General features: G+C 39.7%; 1 long non-coding RNA gene across 7 annotated transcripts in view; it reads left to right on the forward strand.

Annotated features, from left to right (window-relative positions):
* Magee2 overlaps window positions 1–12,507 on the forward strand; it is a 156,642-nt gene that overhangs the window by 113,793 nt on the left and 30,342 nt on the right. For all 7 annotated transcript variants that reach the window (XR_004771363.1, XR_004771361.1, XR_004771362.1 and 4 more), the window contains one exon: window positions 3,818–3,881. This is a non-coding gene — a long non-coding RNA (MAGE family member E2). The remainder of the gene's footprint in view (window positions 1–3,817; window positions 3,882–12,507) is intronic.

Genomic DNA, 12,507 nt, shown 5'->3' on the forward strand with positions numbered 1-12,507 from the left:
AACATGATCAGAACACTCATAGTAGTCTACACTTGGATACCATCCTCTAACTCATCTATTTAGATAATAAAGTATTAAATACTTCATGTAATTGATTAAGTACTACACCAAAATTAAAGGGCATGATGGTTGCATGAGTGAACTTTGTAAACTACAAAAATCATAAGTTTAATCATTGTACGTCAAGTGAGAAATTTTATTGTTTTGCATTTATTGAATTTACCCTGTTTGGTGTTCTCTGAAATCCTTGAGTCTGCAGTATTTGCTAGTAATATTGGAGACTTCTCAGGCATTATTTCTTCAGCTCTCTGCCTCTCTGTTCTCTTTTACCATTTTGGTGACATGTATATTAGACCTGTTGTTATTGTCTTACATCACTTTCATATTCTGTACAGTGGTCCTTTTTTTTTCTTAGCATTCCAGTCCAGGTGTTTTTATTGACAACTTGAAGGTTAATGATTCTTTGCTCAGCTGCAGTGAGTCTGTCGGTGACCCCAACAGAGATAATATAATGTTCCGTGATTTTATTTTGAATATTTCCATCTTTTCTCTTTATTGTATGTGTGAGGTGTACACTGTGGTCTGAATATGGAGATATATCATGAAATGACTGCTATAGTCATGTTAAAATGTCTACTGTTTTCTTATAGTTTCCAATTTTCTGCCGAAAGTACTAAAGTAATTTTGTGTGGCTCTGCCTTTGTCCATTAGAGCTTTTAAAAAGGGGTTTAGCCTGGAAATAATTGACATTTTCAGGCAGAAATTTATGTTGGAAGGTGGTATCCTGTGCATTGTAAGATATTTAGCACCATCTCTGGTCTCTATCCACTAGATGCCAGAAGCACCTTTTCTATTAAGATACAGAAAGTGCCTCCAGATGTTACCTATTGTTCTCTCTGGGCAAATTACCTTAAACATGTTAATCATAGTTGTTTTAAATTCTCTTTATGATAGTTCCAACAGCTATGTGATATTCGAGTTTGTTTCACACGATTTCTTTGTCTCTTCCTAGTGTGTGTGTGTGTGTGTGTGTGTGTGTGTGTGTGTGTGTGTGTGTGTTTGTGTGTGTGTGTGTGTTGCATTATTTTTGGTTGAAAGATGACCATGCATAGGATTATATATAGTAATATCAATTTTTATACTTGGATATTAAGCATGATTTTCCTTCCACTAGGCCTTTACTGTGGGGGTTTGTGTTGATCTAGTCAGGAATTGGACTAGATTTGAAATTTGCTTAGTTGCTATAGTTGCTATGGTTACCAGAGTTAGAATTTGTTGCTATGGTTATCAGAGTTAGAATTTGTTGTTGCCATGGGCACCAGAGATTTCAAAATCCTCTAGTGATACCTTGTTTTTGTTTCTCCACTTGGCTCTGGATCTTTCTTCTGTCTTGCTCCCCATGGAGTCACTCTCTTGCCATTCTTCCAGCTGTACTACACTATATTTGTTCAAGGTTTGTTAGCCTGGTTGGCAGGGGTGGGGGGACAAAATTGCGTATTCCCTGATGTTCTTTTTAAGCCTCAATCTTGGACAAATGTTTTAAACTTGGGTTGTGGGGATGATTATCCACAACATCACTGGAGAAGCATCTAAGAAGATGAGTGGGGATGCAGTTTCATAATCTTCTCTCACATAACTATAATGAGACTCCATCACATAGTTGTTCCTGATGGTCATATAGTGCAGATGTAGTGTGCAGATCAGACTAGGTGCACGTGGACAGAGGCTGTTGTTGTTTTCTTCCAGCCAGGAAGGGGCTTTCTTAGGGATCTTTTGGTCTTCCTGGTATATTCTAAGTAAAAACCCTCAAAGATGGGGCAACTTGTTTATTCCTGAGAACTGGCCTTATGCACTCACACTTGCTGGCATTTGAGTTTTGGCAGCTGAGTAAATATTTTTCTTTTGGCTTTCTTTTCTATTTCTTTTATGATGCTGGGGAATCAAACTTAGGTTTTGCACATGCTAGGCAAACTCTTTACTACTGAGCTACATTCTCAGACCCAATATTTCTAGTTTAATCTTCCTACAGTTTCTGTTCTTCGGCAGCATGTGTTTGGAGTAGACAGTAATCTGGCCTCATCTAAAACACACTTTCACAGAAGCAGAAATAATAATGTGTGTCCAAATATCTGGGCATCAAGGCCCCACCAATTCACACAGAAAATTAAGCATCATACTATGGAACCATATGTCTGTCTTCCTTATTGCATTGCTCCCAATGAGAAACATTGTATCTTTCTGAAAATGTAACATGGCTTTTACTTCCCCTCTGGGCATTTTTTAAAGGTTTTATTTATTCATTATGTATACAACATTCTGCTTCCATGTATATCTGCACACCACTAGAGGGCACCAGATCTCATAAAGGATGGTTGTGAGCCACCATGTGGTTGCTGGGAATTGAACCCAGGACCTCTAGAAGAGCAGCTGGTGCTCTTAACTTCTGAGCCATCTATCTCTCCAGCCCCCACTCTGGGCATTTTTAATGTTTTCTTTTCACCAGTTTTTAACAATATGGTTGTTCCTTACTGTTTTGTGTTCTTTTATTTTAGGGCTTACTTGGCTTCTTGGTTCTTTTAGAAATTTTGGGCAAAATTTGGCCATTATTCTTGAAATACTTTTTCTGCATTTCTCTTCTTTATCTGCCCTTGAACTCAAGATGAATGCATATTTGACCTGTAGATGTTGTCAATCAGCTTTTTAAATGCTTTGCTTTTTTAGACAATTTTTTTCCAGTTTTACTTCAGGTATACCAAGAATTTCACTTCTCCTTTCTTCTGAATTCCTGTTCTGCTGCTAAATCTTCATAGTATTTTTATATATTTTCCACAATCTGATACTTTACTTTTAAATTTTATTTTTTAATTAAGCTAAAGTTACAACATCCCCCTCCCTCCAGCATCTCCCATGTCCCCTCTTCCTCCCAAATTCATGGCTTCTTTTTAACATAACACTTTGATTTTAATTATTTCATTAATTTTATTTATGTATATACTTTTTTATGTTCGAGTGATGTCTGCATGTATGGCTACATGCCAGAAGAGGGCATCAGATCCCATTATAGATGGTTGTGAACCAACATGTGGTTGCTGGGAAGTAAACTCAGGACCTCTGGAAGAGCAGCCAGTACTCTTAACCACTGAGCCATCTCTCCAGTCCCCAATTAATGGTTACTTTTACTTTAGTGATTATTGTTACATATATATAAGTGAGTAAGTATGTAAATACAACCGGCCAAATCTCTAGTGTTGCTTGTATGTGTATGTTTCTTGAGTTGACTACTTGGTATTTGATAAGCAGTTAGGGTGCTCATCACCAGAAAAGATTAATTCTCCTTCTCACAGCAGTCTTTAACTGCCTGCAATTCTTCATCTGGAGGTAGAGCCCTGTGACATTTTCCCCACTCACTTTGGCATGTCAGCTAGTGCTGTTATTCTTCATGTTTAGGTGGCTACACTATTGAGATTTCATGGCTAGAGCTTCACTGTCAAATCTAGAAGACTCACTCCCAGCAGACTTCCTGTCATTCTGAATCTAACAATCTTGCCACTCTCTCTTCCTCGATGGTCCCTGAGTCTTAGGTCTGGGAGTAGTGTATAGATATGTATCAATTTGGGCTGGGTACCTGAAGGTCAGTTGTTCTCTTTACTTTGATCACTTGAAATCCACGTATGTTTTATCTTGTAGTTTTCATTGTCAGAAGTCCAAATTGAGTTTATTTTTTATGATTTTTCTTTAGCTTTATTTAACGTTTTGAACACAAAGTTAGCATAATTGCTTCAATTTTATGCTAATTCTTGTTTTTGTTTGCTTGAAGGGAGTGTATTTGTTTTTCTCTTCTGCACTGCTGGAGAAGCCACCCTGGACCTCACACATACTAGGCAAGTACTCTATCACTGTAACATATCCCCTGCCCCATACCGGTTCTTAAATCTGGGTCAGTTCTGATCAGGTTCTATCGACAGTTTTTTTTTCTTTAATACTTTTATACTTTCCATCTTAATTATATACCTAGTAAGTTTTAATAGGATGAATAGTATTGTGGATTTTACTTTTTATTCATTTGTTACTTATACAGTGTTCTGTGTGCATTTATGCCTGCATGCCAGAAGAGGGCATCAGATCACATTATAGATGTTTGTGAGCCACCATGTGGTTGCTGGGAATTGAACTCAGGACCTCTGGAAGAGCAGCCAGTGATCTTAATTGCTGAACCATCTAATACATTTTAAAGATAAAGTGTTATACAGTGTTATTTATAGGCAGAGTGGTTTTCAGCAGATTTTTATAATCAACTAATCCAGTATAATTGATATTTTATGCTCCCCAATACCGTTATATTCTTTACTGTCACAAATTACTTCAGATGACGGGTAGAGAGAAATTCTTGATTATTAGTTGATGCAGGAGGGCCCCATCCACTGCAGCAGCACCATTCGTAGGCACATGATCCTGGGCTGTATAAGAAGGCTAGCTAAGCATGAGCCTGAGAATGAGCAAGCTACTATGCAGTGTTCCCCCATGGTTTCTGCTTCAAACTTCCTGCTTGCTCTCCTGCCCTTACTTTCCTCGATGATAGACTGTGACAAGGAAGTGGAAGCCATATGAACCCTTTCTCTTCTTTAAGTTTCTTTCACCACATTATTTTATCATAGACGTGGACTGAAGGTAGTGTCGTGGGTAGCCCACTAAAGATGACCACTCGCACACCGTTTAAAGCCAATTGAAAGTCTTTAGTCCAGCTGGCTGTGATCACACCCAAGTGTTCGAGGACCTAGATGTGGCCCTGAGTGTCCAAAAAGGCAGAAACCACTTCTTGCCGTCTTGCTCAGCAGCCACAGGGGGCTGGCTTCCAAGAAGCAAGCAGTTTAACAGTTGCTAAGATAAGCAGTTAGCTGGAGGGGGTCCTGCACAAACAGGCAGTTTAACAGAAGCTGGGTTAGTTAGGCCATCCTAACCTTTGGTTCCTAGAATAGAGTTGGGCAATTTTCCATGGAATTCTGCATCAAGGAGATGAAATTATAGTTAAACCTGCAATGCCCTGAGCAAGAACACTAGAAGAGACATCCTTTCTTTGTCTTGACCTGTCACAGTAGAACAGTTGTCTTTCCATCCTACTATTTCCTTTATGGTACAAAAACTTTATAGCTTGATGTCGTGCCAACCATCTGTTTTTACTTTGGTTGCCTGGTTTGTTTTCATATCCAAGACAGTATCATGAAACTGTATCCTAAAATTTTCTACTAATAGTTTTAAACTTTTAGAATGTACATTTAAGAACCCTGTGGATGCTTTAGCAGGTAAACCACTTGTCATACAAGCCTGATGACTTGGGTTTGATCCCCAGAACCATGTAAAGTTTAAAGAAGAGAGCTGACTTCAAAAAGTTGTTCTCTAGTCTCTTGATGTGTGCCAATCATGTGCACACTCCCTCCCACAACACACTCACAATAAAAACATTCAAGGAGCTGGAGAAATGACTATGCAGTTAAGACAGCTGTGTACTGCTCATGCAGAGAACCTGGATTTGTTTCCCAGCTCCCAAGCCAAAGTCACACCACTGTCACTCCAGCTCCAGAAGGGTTAATACCCCCTTATGGCCTTCATGGGCACCTGCACATCATACTCATACACAGATACACACATACATATAATCAAAGATAAAATAAATCTTTTTAAAAAGATAAAGAATGTCTTAATCTATTTTGAATTCCCACCTATGTGTAATATAAATGTCTAATTTCATTATTTGGCATGTGTATATTTAATTTTCCTAAAAAAATATTTGTGGAAAAGATTGCCCTTTTCCCTCTTGCTTATTCTTGGCATCTTTGCCAAAATGCAGTTAGCCATATATGTGAGGAGTTACTTTTGAACTCCCACTATGCTCATTGATTTATGTATAACTTTATGCCAGAGCCTTTTTCCTGAATGCTACATTTTGGCTTTTTCTTACAAGCATGAGATAGTAGTGAATTTTATCAAATGCTGTCTTTGCATCTATTGTCACTAACGTGATTTTCTCAATAATCAGTAATGTGAAGTATCTTATAGCATTACATATATTGAATCATGATTCCCTTTGTGTTAGTCAGGGTTCTTTAGGGTAATAGAACTTGCATGATGAATCTCTCTCTATGTATAAAGGGGATTTATTGGAATGGCTTACAGGCTACAGTTCAGCTAATGCAGCAAATCACTGGCTGTGAACAGAGAAAGTCCAAGAATCCAGTAGTTGCTCAATTCACAAGCATGGATGTCTCACGTGGTCTTCAGTATATTCTGGAATCCTGAACAAATAGGAAGCGATGGGATGTGCTACTAAGGTGAGAGCAAGAGGGCAAAAAGAAAAAGTTTCCTTCTCTATGTCCTTATATAAACTTCCAGCAGGAGGCATGGCCCAGATTAAAGTTGTGTCTTCCCAACTCAAGATCTGAATCAAAGATGTATGTCTTCTACCATCAGGATCAGGATCAAAGGCATGTGTTTTCCTGCTTCAAGATCCAGATCAAAGATGTATGTCTTCCTACCTCAAAGTTCCAGACAAGAAGTGGATTAACTCACTGCAAACCAAGCAAAAATTCTCACAGGTGTACCTTCAATTTCTGGATTGTAGTTAATTCCAGATGTAGTCAAGTTGACAAGCAAGAATAGCCATCACACCCTTCCAGAGATTTATCCCCTTTGGTAGTGCTGTGTAATCCTTTTAATGCACTGTTGTTGAAGATTTTTTAGATCTATATTCACCAGTATTGGCTTGCAGTTTTTTCCCTTTAATGAAAAAATATTTTTTCACACAATATATCCTAGTTTGGTTTCCTCTCCCACTCCTCATCCCAGTTCCTCCTCACCTCCAGATTCACTCTCTTTCTGTCTGTCATGGGAAAAATAAACAGACTTCTAAGGGATAATAAAACATATTAAGATAAAACATAAAGTAACATATCAGAATTGGACTAAACAAACAGAAGAAAAAGAGCCTGAGAGAAGGCACAAGAATCGGACACCATTCAAGGCAATCCCAATCAAAATTCCAACACATTATTCATAGCTCTTCTAAGGACAATTTTAAGCTTCATATGGAAATACACACACACACACACACACACACACACACACACACACACACACACACACAATCTAGTATAGCTAAATCAACTCTGACTAACTAACTAACTGCTGGAGATATCACCATCCCTGATTTCAAGTTGTACTACAGACCTATAGTAATAAAAGCAGTATGGAATTGGTCAAAAACATACATATTGATAAATGGAGTCAAATAGAAGACCCAGACATAAATCCACACATCTATGGACACCTGACTTTTTATAAAGAAGCCAGAGATACTCACTGGAAAAATACAGCATCTTCAACAAATGGTATTTTTCACATTGGATATCTGTATGTAGAAGGATGCAAATAGATCCATACTTATCACCCTGCACAAAATTCAACTTCAAATGGATCAAAGACCTCAGCATAAAACCAGATACAGTGAACCTAGTAGAAGAGAAAATGAGGAATACCCTTGAACGCATTGACACAGGAGACAACTTTCTGAACAGAACACCCATAGCACAGACACTGAGATCACCAATTAATTATGGGATCTCATGAAATTGAAAAGCTTCTGTAAGGCAAAGGACACCATCATTTGGACAAAATGGCAGCCTACAGATTGGGAAGAGATTTTTTACCAACTTCACATCCAATAGAAGAGGAATATCCAAAATGTATAAAGAACTCAAGAAACTTAAATATCAAAAAATCCTAGGTGGTACCATTGAATGAATTGGTACAGGAGAACACTTCCTGACATAACACCAGTAGCACAAACATTGACATCAACAATTAATAAATGGGACCTCCTGAAACTGAGAAGCTTCTGTAAGCCAAAGGACACAGTCAGCAAGACAAAACACCAGCCCACAGAATGGGAAAAGATATTCACCAACCCCACATCTGACAGAGGGATGATTACCAAAATATACAATGAAATCAAGAAGCTAGCCACCAAAACACCAAACAATACAATTAAAAAGTGGAGTGCAGAACTAAATAGAAAATTCTCAACAGAGGAATCTAAAATGGCTGAAAGACACTTGAGAAAGTGCTCAACATCCTTAGCCTTCAGGGAAATGCAACTCAAAACCACTCTGAGATACCATCTTACTCCTATCAGAATGCCTAAAGTCAATAACACCAATGACAGTCTATGCTGGAGAGGATGTGGAGAAAGAGGAACACTCCTCCATTGCTGGTGGGAGTGCAAACTTGTGCAACCACTTTGGAAATCAGTATGGTGGTTTTTCACAAAAATGGGAGTCAGTCTACCTCAAGATCCAGCAATTCCTCTCTTGGGCATATACCCAAAGAATGAGCATTCATACAATAAGGACATATGTTCAACTATGTTCGTAGCAGCATTATTTGTAATAGCCAGAACCTGGAAGCAACCTAGATGCACCTCAACTGAATAATGGATAGAGAAAATGTGATACTTTTACACAATGGAGTACTACGCAGTGGGAAAAAAATCAATGGAATCTTGAAATTCACAGGCAAACGGATGGAACTAGAAGAAACCATCCTGATTGAGGTAACCTAGTCACAAAAAGACAAACATGGTATGTACTCACTCATATATGATTTTTAGACATAGAGCAAAGGATTACCAGTCTACAATCCACACTTCCAGAGGAGCTAGGAAACAAGGAGGACCCCAAGAGAAGATTGCATAGTCCCTCGAAGAAGGGGAGGGGGACAAGAACCCCTGAGCAAAGTGGGAGCACGGGGTGGGGGGAAGAGGAAGGAGGTAGGAAAGGAAGAAGGAGAGGGGGTAGGAGAACAAGAGGACTGAGACAAGGGAGGAATAGAAGAGAGCAAGAAAGGAGATGCCTTTATAGAGGGAGACAGTACTGGTTTGGAGAGAGGTCTGTCTCAGGGGAAATGTTAGGGGATCCACAGGGATGACCCCAACTAAGAATCTAGGCAGTGGTGGAGAGGATGCCTTTGATGCCCTTCCCCTATAATGAGATTGACGTCTACCCTGGTTACCATCCCTAGAGCCTTATCCAGTAGCTGTTTGAAGCAGAAACAGGCACCCACAGCTAAGCACTGAACTATACTACCGGAATCCAGTTGCAGAAAGGGAGGAGGGATGAGCAAAAAAGCCAAGATGGTGCTGAAGAAACCTGCAGAAACAGTTGACCTGACCTACTGATAGCATGGAGACCCTAGTCATAAAGCTGGGGAACCAGCATTGGACTGAAACAAGCCCTCTGAATGTGGGTGCCAGCTAGGAGGCCAAGACAGTCTATGGGGCCTCTAACAGTGGAGCCAGTCTTTAACCCTAGAGCACAAATGGACTTTGGGAGCCCATTCCCAGATACAGCAAGGAGGGCCTAGGCTCTTCCCCAAATGATATGATGGACTTTGAAGGTCCCTGGTGGAGGGCCTCACTATCCCTGGAGAAGAGTTGGGGAGTGGATTGGGGGGTGTTGGTGGGGAACATGGGAGGATCGGAGGGCAAGGCAATGGGAAGATGGATATGTAAATATGAGTGCCTCTAAAATAAAAAAAAAAAGAAAAAAGGCATGTTCAGCATTTTTAGCCATCAGGAAAATGCAAATCAAAAGGACTTCGAGATTCCATCTTATACCTGTCAGAATGGCTAAGATAAAAAACACAAGTGACAGCTCATGCTGACGAGGATGTGGAGCAAGGGGAATGAACACTCCTCCATTACAGGTACAAACTTGAATAGCCACTAAGGAAATCAGAGTGGTGGTTCCTTGGAAAGATGGGAATAGATCTGTCTCAAGATCCAGCTGTACCATTCTTGGGCATATAAGCAAAAGATGATGCACTATACCAAAGAGACATGAGCTCAATCATGTTTGTTGCTGCTCTGCATTAATAGCCAGAAACTGTAAACAGCTTAGATGTCCCTTAACAGAAGACTATATAAAGAAAATATGGTAATTTACACAATGGAGTATTAATCAGCTTTAAAAAAAGACATCATGAAATTTACAGGTGAATGGAATGAACTAGAAAAACATTCTGAGTGAGGTAACCCAGATCCAGAAGGACAAATATGGTAGGTGTTTGTTTATATCTGGATATTTGCTGTAGACCCAGAGATATTGAGTATAGAGGAAGGGACCAGGAGGGACATGTGGATCTCCCTGGTGGTGGGGAATAGAATGGATTATATGGGTGGAGTGGGGGCATGGGAAGATGGAAACAGGAAGATCAGGTGGAGAGAGGGAGGGGAGGTAGGATTGAGGGTGGAAATTCAGGGAAAAGACAGCTAAAATTGAAGGGCATTTGCGGGGTGGTATGGAAATCTAGGGCAGTAGAAACTTCCTAAAATACATGAAGGCGACTCTAATGAAGTATCCAAATAATGGAGGAGACAGAGTCCCAACTGGTCATCCTTCGTCACCAAATGAAGCTTCTAGTACCAGGACTTGATTACATCCAATTGAGTTGTTAGACAAATGGGTCCTATGTAAATCTCCAAACAACTCAAGCTGTTGCCAAAATAATTTTCTCCTCTCTACAAACTGACAGCAAGGCCCCAATTGATGAAGACAATATCTACACAACTCATTGAACATGGACAGGTTGAATTGGTGTCTACATAGAACCTTTACCCATATATCCAGGTATTGTTGGTACGGAAAGGTACTCTGCAGGCTACAAAAAGAGAAATGTAAACACCAACCCAACCACAAAACCTTTTATATACAATAATGTCCTACCTGCAAGATATACTAGGGCAATGGTGGCACAAAGCTTGTGGGCGTAACTAATGTTGGATTTGACTTAAGGCCCACTCCACAAGATGGAACCCATAACAGACACTGCTTGGGTGACCAAGAACCAGAGACTAGATAGCCCAGAGGCTTAAGGTAAAACCAAACACTACTGGTCTGGGGAAAAATAGTGATAAAATAACTTAATGATATTCTGCTATACCCATAGATCAATGCCTTATTCAGCCATCATCAGAGAAACTTCCTTCTGCAGCAGATGTGAACAAATAGAGAGACCCACAGCTAGACATTATGCAGAGAGAGATAGAGAGAGAGACAGAGACAGAGACACAGAGACAGAGACACAGAGAGAGGGAGATCCCCTTAGGGCTCAGGGAAACCTCCCCCACCACGGAAAGGAAATAGAAAAGAGTATAAAAGCCAGAAGGAATGGAGGACACCAGGAGAACAAGGCCCTCTGAATTAACTAAGCAAGGTGCATATGAACTCACAGAGACTGAGGCAGCAAACATGGGGCCTACATGGCTCTTCACCAAGTCCCCCGTGTATGTATTATAGCTTTCAGTTTAGTGTGTTTATGGGATTCCTGAGTATGCAAAGGAGTGGATCTCTGATTCGTGTGCATTCTCTTGGGCTCTTTTCCTGTTGGTTTGCCTTGTTCAATTTTGATGTGATAGTTTTTCTTTTATCTTATATTTTATTTTGTTGTTAAAATGTTATCAAAATATTAGTCACCTTTGCTTTTATGAAGAAAAAAATTAAATGGGATGCAGTAGAAAAACTAATTGTGTCCAGGTGCATTCTTTTGATTAGGTTGCTTGTTTCCTTTGTGATTTTTATGTTCCATATATCAATATGTTCCAGATATCAATCTTTTTTGTATTCTTCATGTTCCATATATCAATTATCTGGCAAATAATTTTTCTTATGATGTGGGCTGCCTCTTCCTTTGACTGGTAGTTTTCTTTTTTATGGCATATTGCATGTGATGACTTTTAATTACTAGAAAGTAAGATAACATAGCAAATGAAAAACAGCAATAGGAATAGTATATTTGACTATAAAACTAGAAGAGAAAAGTCATTTTTACTCAACAAAAGTGGGTAGGATTTTTATACAAATGATAAATATCTGTTCCTGGTGGTATATGTTGGTAATTTCTTTTTTTTTCTTTATTTTTTTTTACCAAATTTTTATTTAAATTAGAAAACAGCTTGTTTTACATGTCAATCCCAGTTCCCTCTCCCTCCCCTCCTCCCCTGCCCCCCCACTCACCCCTATCCCATCCCCTTTCTGCTCCCCAGGGAGGAAGATGCCTTCCATGGGGGATCTTCGAAGTCTGTTATAACATTTGGAGCAGGGCATAGGCCCTCCCCCATGTGTCTAGGCTGAGAGAGTATCCCTCTATGTGGAGTGTGCTCCCAAAGTCCATTCGTATACTGATCCACTACCGAGGCCCCATAGATTGTCCAGGCCTTCTAATTGACACCCACGTTCAGGGAGTCTGGATCAGTCCTATGCTGTTTTCTCAGCTATCAGTCTGGGGTCCATGAGCTCCCCCTTGTTCAGGTCAGCTGCTTCTGTGTGTTTCTCCAGCCTGGTCTTGACCCCTTTGCTCATCATTCTTTTAGTTTTCTTGATATACTGAAGTGTTTTCAATTGTTAGCCAAATTTCTTAAGCAACAGGAGTCCAGTTTTAAAAACCATTGCTTACATCTAT

Source organism: Cricetulus griseus, chromosome X (genome assembly GCF_003668045.3).
Source record: "Cricetulus griseus strain 17A/GY chromosome X, alternate assembly CriGri-PICRH-1.0, whole genome shotgun sequence".
NCBI lineage: Eukaryota > Metazoa > Chordata > Mammalia > Rodentia > Cricetidae > Cricetulus > Cricetulus griseus.